The sequence below is a fragment of the Falco rusticolus genome, chromosome Z, assembly GCF_015220075.1.
Source record: "Falco rusticolus isolate bFalRus1 chromosome Z, bFalRus1.pri, whole genome shotgun sequence".
Classification (NCBI taxonomy): domain Eukaryota; kingdom Metazoa; phylum Chordata; class Aves; order Falconiformes; family Falconidae; genus Falco; species Falco rusticolus.
Genome location: NC_051210.1, coordinates 40,698,957 through 40,714,346, shown reverse-complemented (window position 1 = coordinate 40,714,346; position 15,390 = coordinate 40,698,957). Strand labels below are relative to the sequence as shown.

The 15,390-nt window shown below is 41.4% G+C and overlaps 1 long non-coding RNA gene across 2 annotated transcripts in view; it reads right to left on the bottom strand.

Moving 5' to 3' along the window:
* LOC119141882 overlaps positions 1-15,002 on the bottom strand; it is a 59,075-nt gene extending 44,073 nt beyond the window's left edge. For both annotated transcript variants that reach the window (XR_005102072.1, XR_005102071.1), the window contains exon 1: positions 14,723-15,002. This is a non-coding gene — a long non-coding RNA (uncharacterized LOC119141882). The remainder of the gene's footprint in view (positions 1-14,722) is intronic.
* Positions 15,003-15,390: the final 388 nt, after the last annotated feature.

The window sequence follows — 15,390 nt, the reverse complement described above, 5'->3', positions numbered from 1 at the left end:
GCAGCAAATTAACTGAATACCAATCCCCGTTCTGGAACATGGTCTCAGTGCTAGGTGCTTTTCAGACCTCACATGCAGGAAGAGGAAGAATTTTTCCACTCATCTGGAGTTTTCCTTGTGCTCCAGAAGGCAGTATTTCATTGTCAAATGAACAGTTTCTGTGTGATGAAGATAACAGGGAGAAGCTCTAATGATGTACCACTTGTACCGGGTAAAAAGGGCCAAAGTAAGAGGAAGAACTCTCTCTCTCTAGAGCCAATGCCTGGGTAGCGGCCACAGAGCAGATGCTGATAGTCACAGCAGAATGACAGTCATCTTGGGTGTTGTAAGTATTGAGTCCACATCGAGATGCTGCCCTACAGTATAGGAGTTGATTCATCTGCATGGCCATGGCACCTCTAAAGTCCCTGGGAGCTCTGCTGTGAGGGTCAAGAATTTACTGTGTCATTTCCAAATGCCCAGATGGCCTTTTCACTGTTAGGCAATGATTAATGGAGAAATAACCATTCCCTTTGCCAGTGTAGTGCAGAGGTTAAAAATTCAGTAAAATACAAGCCAAGAGGAGTCATCAGCCACTAAACAGCACAAAAGTTTACACAAAACCTAATCACTGGAGCTATGGTGTCTCAAATAGTTCTGGGTTAAGCCACAACAGACATCTCTGAATCGTCATTTTTTTTTAATAGTTTATAATGGTTTCCAATATAGCTTTCTAAAATTACTTCTGGAAAATTACAAACATTTCACAAGGTTTTCCAGACCTTGATAGACTTAGTTCAGAGAACGGAATCTAGCTTCTCTGCTAATAAAATTAAATCTGTGAACGTCCCCTCAGAAAGGAATAGAATTTGGGTCAGTCTCTGCTGTCAGAGATTTATAGCATATTGACCATTGTCCAGCTATGCAAACATTCACAAAAATAATGTCAAAGGCAAGACGTTCAAAAGCACTTAGTTCTCTTTGAAGTCGATGGCCAATCTTCTTCTAATCCTACAGATCTCAAAGATTCGCTTCCCTGTAATTTATTTAATCTTCTTATTTATAGATGAGCAGGTCATGTGGAAAGAAAAGACTCTTCACAGAACATACTGTATGTCTTTTTGCAATTAACACCCCCCCATAACCATTAAAAAGTCCAAACAGGTCAAATTTGGTCCAAAATCTCTTTCATCAGAAACACAGTACTCCCAAGCCTGCATTTCAGACAGTGAAGCCACTTACATCTTTGCACAGAAATAATTAAATACTAGCCATGATGGATTATCAGTCCAGAAGGGACACAAAAGAAGACTTTGTCCTGTGAACCATGTGTCATGTGTCTGTCATTTAGCTTACTCCCTACTGCAACACAAAAAAAAAGTAATAACTTATTTTTTCAATAAAAACTATGAAATCATTACACACAGCTTTTGTGATAAGAAATTAAATGCTTGTAGCATGTCTTGCAGGATGAACTGCTGAACTTCAACAAAATTGGAGTTTGTGAATGCAAATATAAACTGAAAAATATAAATAGCCAGTGAAAGATGTTCCATCTAAAGAGAAATGAGCAAGCTTCAAATGTCTGTTTTTGCAGGGCATGTGTTAACTCCAACATAACTTTCAGAGTCACTACAGACCATCTGGAAAATGGACAAAAAGATGGTTAAGATCTTAATATCTTCTAAAGTTTTCACAAGTAAATAAAAAAAAAAACCAAAACCCGCAGTACATGGAGGGAATGAAACAGAGAAATATTAAAGCATACCAAATGGGAAGCTGGAATTTTGAAGAAAAACAGAGAAACCTAAAAAGGAAGAGAAAAAAAACCCTATGTCGAAATGCTATCAGAGCCAAAAAATCAGTGAAGAAGGAAATCAGAATATGGGGGTGGAATGAGAAATTTCAGTCAAGATAAAATATTCAAAGCACTGGATGAAAAAATGCCTCAAAAAAGCACCAGACCCACCATAAAAAAATAATGAGTACAGAATGCTGAATAACCTAAAAACAAGCTATGGACCAAATATCATAATAACAAAACCCTCCCCACTACAGCAAATCCACAACTTGTATAAATTGTCTTACATCAAAAAATGGCATAAGTCTGTTCCTACAGATTTCAGGAAAAAATGCCTTCCTTCCCTAGGAATAACTAAACACAGATTAAGTGTCTTGAAATGAAGTAGAAGCACCACGCAGGCAAGTCAAACAGCTATTTAACATTGAGTTTTAATAGGAAAGAAGGCAGAAAAAATACCAATCTATACTAAAAGTTATTCAGTTCAGTTGTGCGAAAACGAAGAATAATTTATACCACAGTTTCCATATCTCTTAGATTATTTTTAAGCAAGTATCAAGAAGAACAACACACCAGATGACAAATTTCACTCGCAAAATAACAGAAAAAATACCCACAGGGATAATTAAAGGCACATCAGATTTATACGCCAACATCATTCCTGCAAAGCAAATTAGACTTTACTATCTTCATTTTTACATACAGACAAAAAAAGTCCTTTAGCTGATTGGCCTTTCTCCCAAGGGAATAAATTAATTTCAGTGAATACCAATTCATTTTAAAAGGTCTCATTGTTTAACTTCATTTTTGGACAGAAGATGTCTCTGTGAAAAAGGTCTGTTTCTCTTTGAAATCTTCATGGAGCTTTGGCACGGAAAAACTTGTAAATGGTATAAGGAGGCACTAGTTCTTTTGTAGTTAAGGTGATTATTTCCTTTATTGAGGAATGTTTTTTCCAATCTCAGTCATGTCTGAGATACCTGAGATTCACCAGTGAAGAATCTTGTGTAGGTGAGAAAGTTTTGGAGATAAAACACTTTGATGGGGACACTGGTTAACTCCATGCACTGAGACTTTACAGAACCAGCTAAAACAGAGATGCAGGCAAGATGTTAGTGCCTATTTCCTTGTCCATCCCAAAACCCAGTTCAATAATGCCTGGGAAGATCTCACCAACAAGGGCAGTAATAACTTGAAAGTTATAATTCTGACTAACAAGAGATTAACAGCAGTATGAAGTCTTGAAGATTTCAGAGAAGAAAAGGATGGATAAAGAAGGCAGTTGTCTCTACCATGACTCCTGAGTACACCATCATGCCTATGAAGACAGTCACCCTGTGATCTACAGGGATCAGGTCTTTGTAAAGAATTTATCAGCCCTTTATTAATCATTTCCTTGGCATGAGCAGCCCTACTAAAGACCTTCTCTAGGCTGTAATCTCAGATAAATTCCAGGCAGAAAGCAGAAAAAGGAGGGTTACCCCACAGCTCTAGGAAGCATCTTAAGGAAGAAAAGCGTTTTATTTTAAACAAACCACACCCAGAAAACACAGATTTTCAAAAACAGATGCACAAAGACCAGGTCTGAGGAACCAAATTTACAGCCTGAAAGGCCTGAGAGTCCACTAGCAGGCATTTACATAAAAAAGGGCTTATCAGGTGTTCAGCCCTTCAGAAATCTGGTCAATGTTGGATATTCAGCTGACGCTGCTGGCAATAGTTGATATTCTGTATAATGACATGGGTTGCCTTTTCTTTATTCTGTATCACAATGCCAGAATAGGCAGGTTGGGTTAACTCCAAATGCACAAGTGCAGTGTGCAGCCTGCACCTGAACGAGCTGCTTATGCTCGGAAATGCTCTGTGAACAGCCAAGGTACAGAACAATGCTGCAGCCCAGGCAAAAACAACCCTTGTCTTCCTTAGGAGTCTTCCCCTGGTTTGTGCATTTGAATATGGGAAAAAGGAGTATCAGGGACATACCGTGGCAGACAAAGTTATGATTACAATTAACAGCAGTCATAAGGCTCTTACCTCTTCACGTATAGGGGCAGTTAGTCGTATCGAGCCTGACTGTGAATGTATCATTTTGGGCTAAATTGTACACACCCAGTGCCATTCCCAGGCACTGAACGGGAACAGAACAGCCCAATTCTGCAGAATTCAAGTACATATGCAGTCTGGTGGAAACGGTCCCTAGGCCTAGGCCTTTTGAGTTGCTGAGCTGTGTTCAGGAACAGCCTGTGGCCACCACTAGCTGGAATAGGCCAAATCCATGGCAAGGAACACTCTCTGACCAGAAGCAACCTCCCAGTAGCTGGGAATGTTCCACCTGAATTTCATAGCATATACTGCTATAGAGTATAGGCTGCTTTTGGGGCAGTGCAATTTGGTAGCAGCAGGTATACACATACACAAAAGCGCATACAGGCTGTAAAGACAGCATATGGCTCAGGAACAGTAATGCAAGTTCTTTTAGAGTCAGACAGAATAGCAATTCTTGTTCAAGAATTAAACCTTCATCAGTATTAAGAGAAACCTACTCCGAAACTTTTAGTGGTCTACCTGCACTGAAAACTGAGGAACTTCTCTCTCCTTTCTAGCCTTGTCTTTAATGAATCTCCTTAATATTTTTGAGAAAAAATATCTGTTGTTATAGCCAAGCCAAAGACTCTCTAGAGGGAAATCTATTTTGATGATAGTCTGTGACACAGGATCATGCTGAACGTGTTATTCACATAAATCAAAGTACAAAGACGTAATTAAAACTATATATAACAGTGTATTCAAAGTGATCACATTTGCTGCCAATAAAAAAGGTATCATATAGAGCAAGAAAGCAATGGAGCAGTGTTTAAAAATAAAAAGGATTCAAACTTGTGCAAATGGGCTTTGACATCTGGAAAATTCTAGTTCTGTATTGAGATGTGTTCTTGACACTAAGCTCACAAACTAATGTCCAGGCTAAATACTGCCTGGACTGAAGTAAAGCATCTTTTAGGATGCTCCATCTGCCCAAGACTACAGACAGTGCTCTGAGCTTTCTTCCTAATATTAACAACTGTCATGCAGACTGCCCTGAGCACACATTGACAACAGCATGCCTGAGAGACAGAGAGAGCGAGCTCTCCACTATTGACACAAGAATGTCTCATTTATTATTTGTTGGTCAACTTGTAGAGGAAGATTTAGAATCCCACACAGTTTCCATAGCTCTCTATGAATATTGCTCAAAAGAATGAATAGCAGACATGGTTCCAAATTTTTCTGCTCAGGCTCTGTGCCCCTATGAGATTTGGTGTACTTTTTCCAAAGTCAGGTAAGAGATTTGTTTGAGGTAGAGAACAGATTGATCAAGCACACCTGTAAAGGTCGTTCTGTAAGCACTTCTAAATGCTAACGCAAGTTGAAAAGAGAGAAATATCTCTCACAAATGCATTTATTTCCGCCTATACTTTTAGTCCTGTTGTTTTGTGAATACATATACATACACACACATGCAAATACACACTTAATCCTGTTATCTCAGCCATCTCATCACAGTTTTAAGAGAAGCCAGACATATTCCATTATTCCTCAATATTTATCAGCACTTAAATTGTCATCTAATTCCCAACTACTTAGTTTTTATGACTGATAGTGATAAAGGAGGTAGAAAGAACACAGCAGGCTCTCCAGCACCCTGCTTGAGCTTGCAGGGCTGCCAGTACTGCAGAAACCATCCTTGAGCTGTTCAGAGAATTTGTGGCCCAGGCACTGCTGAAGGATTCCAGTTTTTAAGTCCCATACTGAACAAAGCTTTCAAGAGCATTAAATATGTTCTAGTAGTTGGTACCCAACATTTGTGATGAGGGAGGCTTGCTCTGGACTGCACAGCCCCCTCCAGCAATGCTAGAAACCTCAGCTTCTTCATACATAGGGAGCCACTCTGACCCTTTGAATCTGAGCCTGGGCCTCAAAACTCAGTCTTGCTCTTTACCATACAACCAGAAAAACAAACATCTTCTGATATTGGAAACTAAACCTCAGTTATCAGTGGGGAGTTACAGTGAAGAAGAAGGCCACTTCCAAAATAAACCAGCCTTTACTGGCTGTCTGGATTGAAAAAGTCAACTCTTGAGTCAGCTGTTTGGCAATTCCAAAACCCAAAGCATGTCCTAGGTGTGTTTTTATCTCCTCCCTGCTCTTTGCTGCCCATTGTTGTTAAAGGTATCCAGTGATGATTGTAGAAGCACACATAAAACAGCATGCAAAAACTATCTGAATTTAGAGGTAATCTCTCTTATCATACCCACCTCACTGAAGGGCATCAAAGGGAGGGATGCAGGGAACAAAAGAAGCTTCAGATCATAATCATTACCATTGAAGCCAGATACCCCCGAGCTTTTCTGTCTCTCTTTGTCTTTTTGACTCCTTTCATCTTCTTAAGCAGTGCACTGTGGCCACTACAGTGTTGCAATGCATGACTTTGCCAACACATAAAACCAAAAAAAAAAAAAAAAAAAAAAAGGAAGGGGTTGCTTTTCACACAAACTGACAGAAGTTTTGGATATCAAGGCTGGTAAGACCTACAGTAAAATCTTTAATCATAAGTTTGCTCCATGGCATACTGCAGCCATATTCCACATCCACAAAAGCCTGAAGATTGTTTCCAAGATATGAGACTCCAATATGACAAAGAGAACAAAGGCAATGGTTGCTCAGTTGGGTCCCCTTACTCATAAGCTACCTTCCCCAGCATGTTGGGGATAATGTTGGTGCAGCACTGAAATGTAAAATGGACTATTACCTATTTGTGATATAGATTCCTTGTATTAAAAAACCTTCTCTGCTCTAATAGCCTGGGGGGGAGATGGCCTCTCATTGATCTCTCAGTTGCTGACTCCTCAGTGGCTTTTCTCAAGCTGCAGATTTTGCCTTGCTCTTTATCTCCTCTCAGAACTTTTTTACTTACAAGAACCCAGTGTCCAGGTTTGAGGGGATTACTGACAAATTATCCATCATCTCCTGGCAGAAGCTGATGAGTGAGTAAGATTATATTCGCTCAGATGTGTAAGGTTTTATGAGCAAAGAAACAGTACTCAAAATCTGCCTCTTAAATTGTCCTGATTATTTAGCTAAAAAATGGCTTGCATTCTTAATTGACTTTAGCATTTATACACACACACAACAGCCAGACATGCACCATGTTAAAGACCTCAACAATAATTGAATGCATTCACAGCTCCACAAGGGCTTTGTTTTGCTTGGTCCTGTAAAATAATGAGCTTTGGATATTTGCCTGTGTGGAAAAGAGATAAATGCTTTACCACCATCTCTGTTATTGAGGCACAGCTGTCAGGGATTCAGCCTCTAAATAACACCATCTGACCTGGAAGAATGTGTCTATATGCTCTCCGTTGGCATGAGCACCCGATTTGACCTTTCCTGTGCAGAATGTAGCAATTTAGATAGTAATGATTGTAGTGAACAACTGGTCTATGGGTTAGCAGAGGTATTCACTTAATCATCTTTTAGACTTTTGCCTATTGGGCTCAAAATTCACACATGCGTGTGTCTGTAACTTTTTTTATTTCTGATAAAGCCAAGATAGTTGGCATCAATATGGTTTTCTTATTGGTATCAATATAAAACATTTTCCTAGAAGTGGAAATGGACATGGTACATTACAGTGCTAGAAAAAAAAAAAAAATGTTCCCTGCTCCAGGAGAGCTGGAAATCAAAGCCATGCATGACACACAGAATATTTTGGCCAGTGTTGGATGACTTCTCAGAGCACTCCAGAAACACTGTTTATCAGCCTTCTGGTTGCTTCTTTAAATATCTTCCCAAGGCAACAGCAAGACTTAATTCAAGATGTGGAAACCACATTCTTCTCTGCAGCAAAATCTTCCAATATCTGTGGCTTTCAGTCATCAGAACAAAGTCACATATTTTCTTCTGTTCATGAAATAACAGGTTCAGGATCACATGAGTGCACCCTATCCAACTGCACTGCAGCCACCCGTCTCAGTCTTATGCACTCATTTAGATTTTAAGTTGCTGCTTTTCCTCAGTTCTACCCTTTTGGTACAAGAAAATAAACTGTACGACGAAGGACAAACAATTGGGCTCTTTCTTTCCTATTTACTGTGAGAATCTAAAATCTGTCTACGATTTCTGCTTTTGACTTAGAGGACAGACTCTTCAGGCTATGAAATGACTGTCAAATTCAAAATGAATGGCATTTAGCTGGCAAAGAGTATATTACTGACAAATGCCTAACACACTGGGCATATTGTATTTGTACCATCTGGGAGAGTAAACAGTGACAGGAAATTACCACAAACAGGTGTTAATGTTAGACTCTTAAGGGTCATTAATGAAGTATGGTAACTGACAGCATGGAAAGAGCCCACACACAAGTCCTGGCAATTGGCAAGGAGAAGGTGGGATCCCAGTAAGTGTAAGAGCATATTAATTTGTCACCAAAAAAAAAAAAAAAGTTATTGACTGCATCTCCTCTGCATGACTTCCTTTATCCTCATGCATCCTTCAGCTGAGCTCCTGTTGAATACTTCTTCCTTTTCCCCTTTTAGGCATCAAGTTCTTAACCCAGCCAGACAAAACAAACACAATCCTGAAATACTGCTTTCTCAGAAAGCCCATTACCTTCTGAAAGCAACTGCATGTCTTCACACATTCTTCAGAAACCAAATCCTATCCCAATTCCCCTCTAGATGTTTTCAGAGCCATTTCTACCTCCATTGAAACAAAAGGCCTCTGCCTTCAAGAAAATTAAATTGCACTACATCACTGTTTCCCCAGTGCACCTCCAAGGTTACTTCCTCTGTCCCGGAAGAGACCTGAGAAAGAGTGTGTGACAGTGACACCACCTGCCTTTATTACAAATCCAAAGTAGAGAAGGTCCAGACTGCCACAGGGAAATGCAACGGGTACCATGAGACAGTCTCATAGGTGAATCTACCCGATACGTAACTGGGCACATTCTTCTGCAAAAAAAGCAACAAAGCAGAACATACAGAGTATTGCCCTTTATCCTCAGACAAGCTCACTAAATTTCCACAGCAAATGTTAATACTTATGCAAAATCATCCAAAAAAAGAATTAACAATTTGTGAAAAACAGTGAAGCAAAACAGACTGATCTCCAGCCACTTCCTTATTTGCTGTCCTGTCCTATGCAAAAATGGGAATTTTCCCCAAAGGACTCTGTTTTCAAACAAATGTCACCTGGCTAACATGCAGACAGAAAAGGCGCACAAGGAAGAAGAGGCCATGGGGCCTTTTTCTTTAGAAGGGGGACACTAAACCATGAGTTTTACATTGCAGAACTATCAGGCTTTCTCTAATTCAGGCTACCAGTGTTAAAAAGAATGCTGGTGGGCATGTAAATTTAGCCATTCACTAATAACAAAGCCTAATTGCTGCATAGATTAAATGGTTCCAAAGATACTCTCACTGATTCCGAGTAGTGTTTAGGAATGGGAAAGTGGGAATGCTTAAAAGGCCAGAAAATAGTTCTTTCTTTACGTCTTTGTTAAAAGGCTACATGGAACACAATCACAGATATATTTACCCAATTCAAGAGATGACCATAAAATTAAGAAATGTAACAGCTTACAGAGAATTGCTGTCACTGTTTAACCCTGCATATTATGTACAACACTCTACACCTGCAATCCTTGGGCTTCGCACCAGTATGTGTCAGAGCCCCACAGGAACAGAGACACAGGCACGCCAAATTCCATCATGAAGGGAAAGCAAGTAAAAACAGTTGGAGTGTATTTGGCTTATTCAGGGGAGTCAATGGAGTTGTGTCTGCAAAAACTGTAGCCCCAAACCTCCAGGAACTGGTCAGTGCCAAATGCCTTGTTGTCACTTGAAACAGATGCACGCTTTTTTGCACTGGCCATTTCCTAAACTTAAGTACTTACAAACAATTTGGTCCTTAACTTTCTGTAAAATTGCAACTGTTGAGTTCATGATATGCAACCAAGGGAAAAAGAAAACAAAATGGAACTTACAGGAAACTGAATAAACATTTAAAGGCAGAAAACTGTTCAAATCTCACCATTTCCCCAGCTAAGAAGGCTCTGATACTTGGCTTACTTTCTCTTCAAACAAGGTAAGATTTATCCTGTTTCAGTGTTTTGGTTTCTTCAGTTAATCTTACAGCTTCTCCCTTTCTGAAGCTGTATTAAGCTAAGCAAAATCACTGTGCAGTCTAAAACTTCAGTTAGGAGCTAAGAATACTATGGTTGTTGAAACTTGGCCCCTTTGTGCATATGCTATCCTGCTGTTTTTAAGTACATGAGTACGTCCTATTTTTCCAAACAGCCTCTGCAAAATGCTTGTGGAGAGCAGACAGTCTGAGAGTGTAGGAAAGCTATCCAGTAAATAACACTGCTGTCTCCAGAATCCCTGGATTATTTGTTATAGAATCTGGAGGACTCATAGGAAATAAGGCAAGGAGACTAATGACTTCACATCACAAATCTGGAGTGCTTAACTTCAGAGCATTAAATTTATTTTAATGTTATTAACTTTACTTTTTTACTGAAAAAGCAGAAATTCCAGGCTATACAGATACTTAGTTTGAGCTAAATGAGCACTTGCTTATTCATGTGAATTGTTAACCTTAAACTGGATTAGTCAGTGAAGGAAAATATGAAACATATTTTGCCAGTGGATTTCAAAGCTGTTTCCTGGCTGTGGAGGAAGATGCTGACTGGAAGTCCCACATTCTACTGCAAGTTCTGGTAGGAAGCATTTTCTACCTGGGCAAGTGGTTAACAAGCTCTTTATGCTGCTTTGCCTTGAAGCTCTCCCTTTCTCAAACAGTGGTGAGGGTTGTCCCTGCCCCAGTCTACCACCTCTTCTAATACCTAACCTGGAAGAGGCCCTCCACATACACAGTGGGAACAAATACTGAAAAATGCTCATCCTGAAATAAGTATTCCCTGCCATTCTGTGGGACTGGTGTACAGGGCAGCTGGAAAGGAGTGAGAGAGGATGTAGCATCCTACAAGCAAGATATCTAGGCTAAATCTATCTCTGTGCTCTGGAAAATCTTTTACTGAGCACCTACAAATCAAGTTTTTCAAAAGTTGCAGCCTGGCCAGACAGAGGTATGTTTGTGCAGGCTAGAAAAAGCACCAGCTGGCAAAAGAGCAATCTCCCCATCACATCAAAAACTTTTCTACAAAGCACACAGGTCTTCTCAACAACAACAAAGAATTTGTTTATCTTCCTGTACACGTTCCCAGAAATGGCAGAACTATTTGAGCTTAAACTGTATAGATACATATCAGCCCAAAGCAGATACATAACATGGAAAATGTTTCCTCTGAAAGCTGTGAACTTTTTGGCAACTGAAAACAGCATCTCACGGAGCAGTGGCAGGCATCTTGCGAGCATGTAGCTAAAGAAACTACTGTTCAAAATAAAGCTTTTTCACAACTTGCTGCTGACAAAATTTGTGTAATGCGTGTTGTAATAAATCTGTGACACACACTTTAAGCTACATAGGTAAAACGGTCAAGAATTGGATATGGAAGTATATATTAAAATAAGTTTAAGCAGAGAAAGAATGACAGAATCAGCCTTTATGAATTAAGCCTTGTATATGCTGCATGCAGAGATAAGAGATTACCAGACCATCATCCACATTAACCAAGTGTTCTATTAGCAATGTGTTCTATTTTCATCAATGTTTTGCAATATACCCTGAAAGCCTCTTATGTATTAAAGCTGCACATGCAGACATTAAACAAGACAATTCTCCTGTGAAACAATATAGATTCTCTGTACAGAATCTGCTCTTGATTTCTCAAACAAGGATAAACTATCTCTGTTCTTAGCAGAGCTAGTCTCATTTCATCCTTTATCCTTCGTAGAATTGCAATTATTTTTCCCCAGCATAATATATTATGTATCCATCAGAGTACATTTACACAAATATCTTCTAATTATTTTAAACTATCCAAGGGAGCACTGGTTAGAAACCAGGTCAAAGCCATTCCCATAGGGCTGGCCACATCAATTGAGATCTCAAATCCAAACTGTCTGAAATCGTACCTTATAGCTAAGATAAAATATCTCCACTTCCTCTGTTATTTTGTAACTAGGCAAGATTCAAGCTAGATCACCAGTGAGGCTCAAAAAAAAAAATCAAGAGACCTATCATTTTGTGAAGCAGCAGTTAGTTCCCGCTTTTTTGGCACGACAGTCAAGGAGTCAAAGAAGACAGAAGAGAGAATTCAGGAAAGCGCAAAAAGGCCTGCAAGGGATGATTTGTCTGAGAAGTTAAGAACCTGACTTTTGTGACCTGTAGCTGATGAATAAACAATTCAGATAAAAGTAGCCTAATTCTCCACAATAACCAAGACTGCAGTAAATTCTAATAGAGTAAGACCAATTTATTTAGTGGCACAAAATGGTATAGATAGGAGTCGCTGGCAATCACCTCAGAAAGGCTACGAGTTTATGGGCATGGGAATCAAAATAGTCTCTTCTCAGAGTTAAACTGTCATGGAGTAATGTAGACAAGAGCGTGTGGTGGCATAAGGTAGAGAAGTCTGACCCAGTATCAACTGTGTTGTTTCTACTCAGGCATATAGTAGAGGACACCTGTGACTATCACACACTACTTGGTGAGCAAGAGGTGTTACCCTGGCTCCTGCACTTAGGCTCTCCTGTATCCTAAGCCTCACACTGAGGGAAGCCCTGCTATATGGCATAGTCCACAGCTGTCATCTGTGGCCACACTACCTCATACGCTGAGGGACAAAAGACCTGAGAAGGACAGACATCCCTCTCCCATCCTGAACCAGGTCAAAGAACACTAATACTCACTTATAGCAAACAATGACAAGAGCACAGTTGAAAAACATGAAAACTAATCCAGATACATGAAATTGCAATTAGGACAGAACCCTTATTGTTCAGAGGCTAAATGCCTGGAAAAGAAATGTGAAGTATTTTGTTTAAATTCTGTCCTTAGTTACAATGCCACCTGGACAAAAGCTTAGCTAAATTAAACAGACTAAAGAAACGTCTGTACTCTGTTGCAGTACATCCAAAATACAACAGCACCACTCTGTGGATTAGTAGTGATTGCTCTGTAAACTCACGTGGTGGCTTCCCAAGCCTCAGATCAACCACTAACAAGAAATGGAAACACATTTTTATATATATTATTAAAGTAGACTAAATGAGTATATCAGTGGTATAAACCTAACACCACTAAAAGTTAATGAACTACCTTACATTTACATCAGTGTAACTGAGACTATAAGTTGGCTTGCTCAGTTCATGTATGTGGCATGCCCTCTCCATTTCACATACTTAATTTCTTTTAGCATCAGTGAGAGGTTACATGTGCTGAATTCACAACAGATGCTTTACACTGCATCAAAATGAGAACTTGACTCTCTGAATCACATCTTTGATTTATACCTGTAGCTTTCATTAATGGTAGCTTCACCAGAATCCATGACAGGCAGTTCAAAGTTCTGGAGAAAATCAGAAATCTTCACCTGAATTCTTTGGGTCTGCAAAACTGGGCTAGAAGAAGCTTTGCTTCCTGCTCTGGCAAGAAATCAGAGATGAGGCCTGGAGGCGAAACAGCAACAACATGAGGAGCTTCAAAATCTTCCATGCAAACTGGCTGTCGCCCACGTTGGACACCTCAGCCTGACAGCCAGCTGGCTGGACTCAATTGAGTTGGGATGCAGATGTCAGCCGGTAATCCCATCTGATGGAGCTCAGTGGGATATAAAAACTATTTCCTACTTTCCCATCTCTTGCTACAGCAGCCTCAAGTGCTGAGTCCACCAGAAAAGACTGCAGGACTGTCTGCTGACATGCTGCAGTCTCTTGTGAGTCCCATGGGGCCTTTGGCCTGCAAAAGAGCAGGTGGCTGCCAGTGTTGCAAGGCTGTGCTTTTGCAAGTAAATCTTACCATTTGTGTCATGCACAACTTGAGTTCATATGGCTCAACTAGCCTGATAATTCAGGTCCAAAATAAGGGTTCTTCTGTGCCTCAAGATTCTGTCTGTTATGCACAGGGTATAGTCGTATACCATTTGAGGTGCACCACTACCTTCCAAGGTCCCAAGATCACAGGCAGAAAAGACAGCAAGGGAAAGCCATTGCAACACTAGATTGTATATGGCGTATTAGTTTCTCCCCATAAATAAGAAGGAAAGAGGCAAAAACCAAAACAAAAAGTCCAAAACCATGTTTGATTCTGGCTGCAGTCTGGGGGAAAGTGGCCACTTGTATTTCAGCTTGTCTCTGCTCCTCTGATACAAAAACAAAAGTTATACTAGCTTTTGCACCCCATAAGCACCTCTCCTGATGTATCTGCAGGCTAAGGCATTATATCAAAGAGACAAAATGCCTCGCGTTAACTGAGGACACGTACAGAATAACAACAGCTCTCATCAAGGTGAGCGTTTGGTCCAAATTTTGTCCAAGGTATTACACTATTTGCTTTACCCTGCACTTTGAAGTAAAAGCTGCTACAGATTTTTCTAGTCCAGAAAAATTAAAAGTAATAAAGGGCTGGGAGGATAAATATCTGGGGCACGAATGAAACAGTTGAGGAATCCTTTTGCCATCTCCCTGGCCTATTTATTATTTTTCCAAGCATAAATACAAAGCTCACCTTTCTCTCCGAGGAAAACCTGAAGGCAGCATCTTTTACAGGGGCACAGAGCTGACCTCTCCTGGCTCTGAGATGCATTGCTGTGCAAAGGCAGCGCATCTCTTTACCGGTGATGCAATTCGTTACCCGCAGCTCTACCTGCTCATGAGAAGATTTGCATTCAAGCATGAAAAAGCAACACCAGCCACACCACCAGGTGTAAAAAAAGAAGGGCCTCAGTACCGTCACCAAGCCACCCACTCCCTTTAGTCATCCTAACGTGACTTTTACCTCATCGTTCCCACCTGCCCCACCAGCGACGTCCCTGTGCAGCTCCACCGGGGTCACCAAAGCCCCTCCTGAGGCCAGGTCGAACCCCTCACTGCTGCAAGGGAGCGGCTGGGGAGCGACCGGTTTTCTGAGGCCAGGCCAAACGCAGTCACCGACTCTCAGACGGCACTGGGTTCAAACTGTGAAGCACCGCTGCCTCGGCGGCGCTTTTCCCGACACACAAGAGGCTCCCCGTCCGTGGCTGCGGCACCACAAGGACGGAGGCGCCGCTCCGAGCGGCGCTCACAGGGGCGGGGGAGCGGGGGCGGCGGGGGCGGCTGCCACGGCCACCACCCTCCGCGACCGCCGCCCCTGGCAGCTCCACAGCCCCCCCTCCGCGCGCCCGCCGTGGTGGCGCGGGCTGCGCCCTGCGGGGGGGGCGGGGGGGCGCCCGCGCGAGGGCAGCTCCCCCCCCGCGGCTGGCCCGCCGCCATTTTAGCGCCCGCGAGAGGAGCGGCAAAGGCCGCCGCCCTGTGGTAGAGGTGTCCTCACAGGGGGCGAGGAGCCGTCACCGGCCTGGTGGCAGTGCTGGCCGGCTTTTTGTCCCGAGTCGTGTCTTGGCAAGGTAAAATAAATTCATGTTATTTCTTGGAGGGGCGCCTTTCCCGCTGTAATGGTTGTTCTGAAGG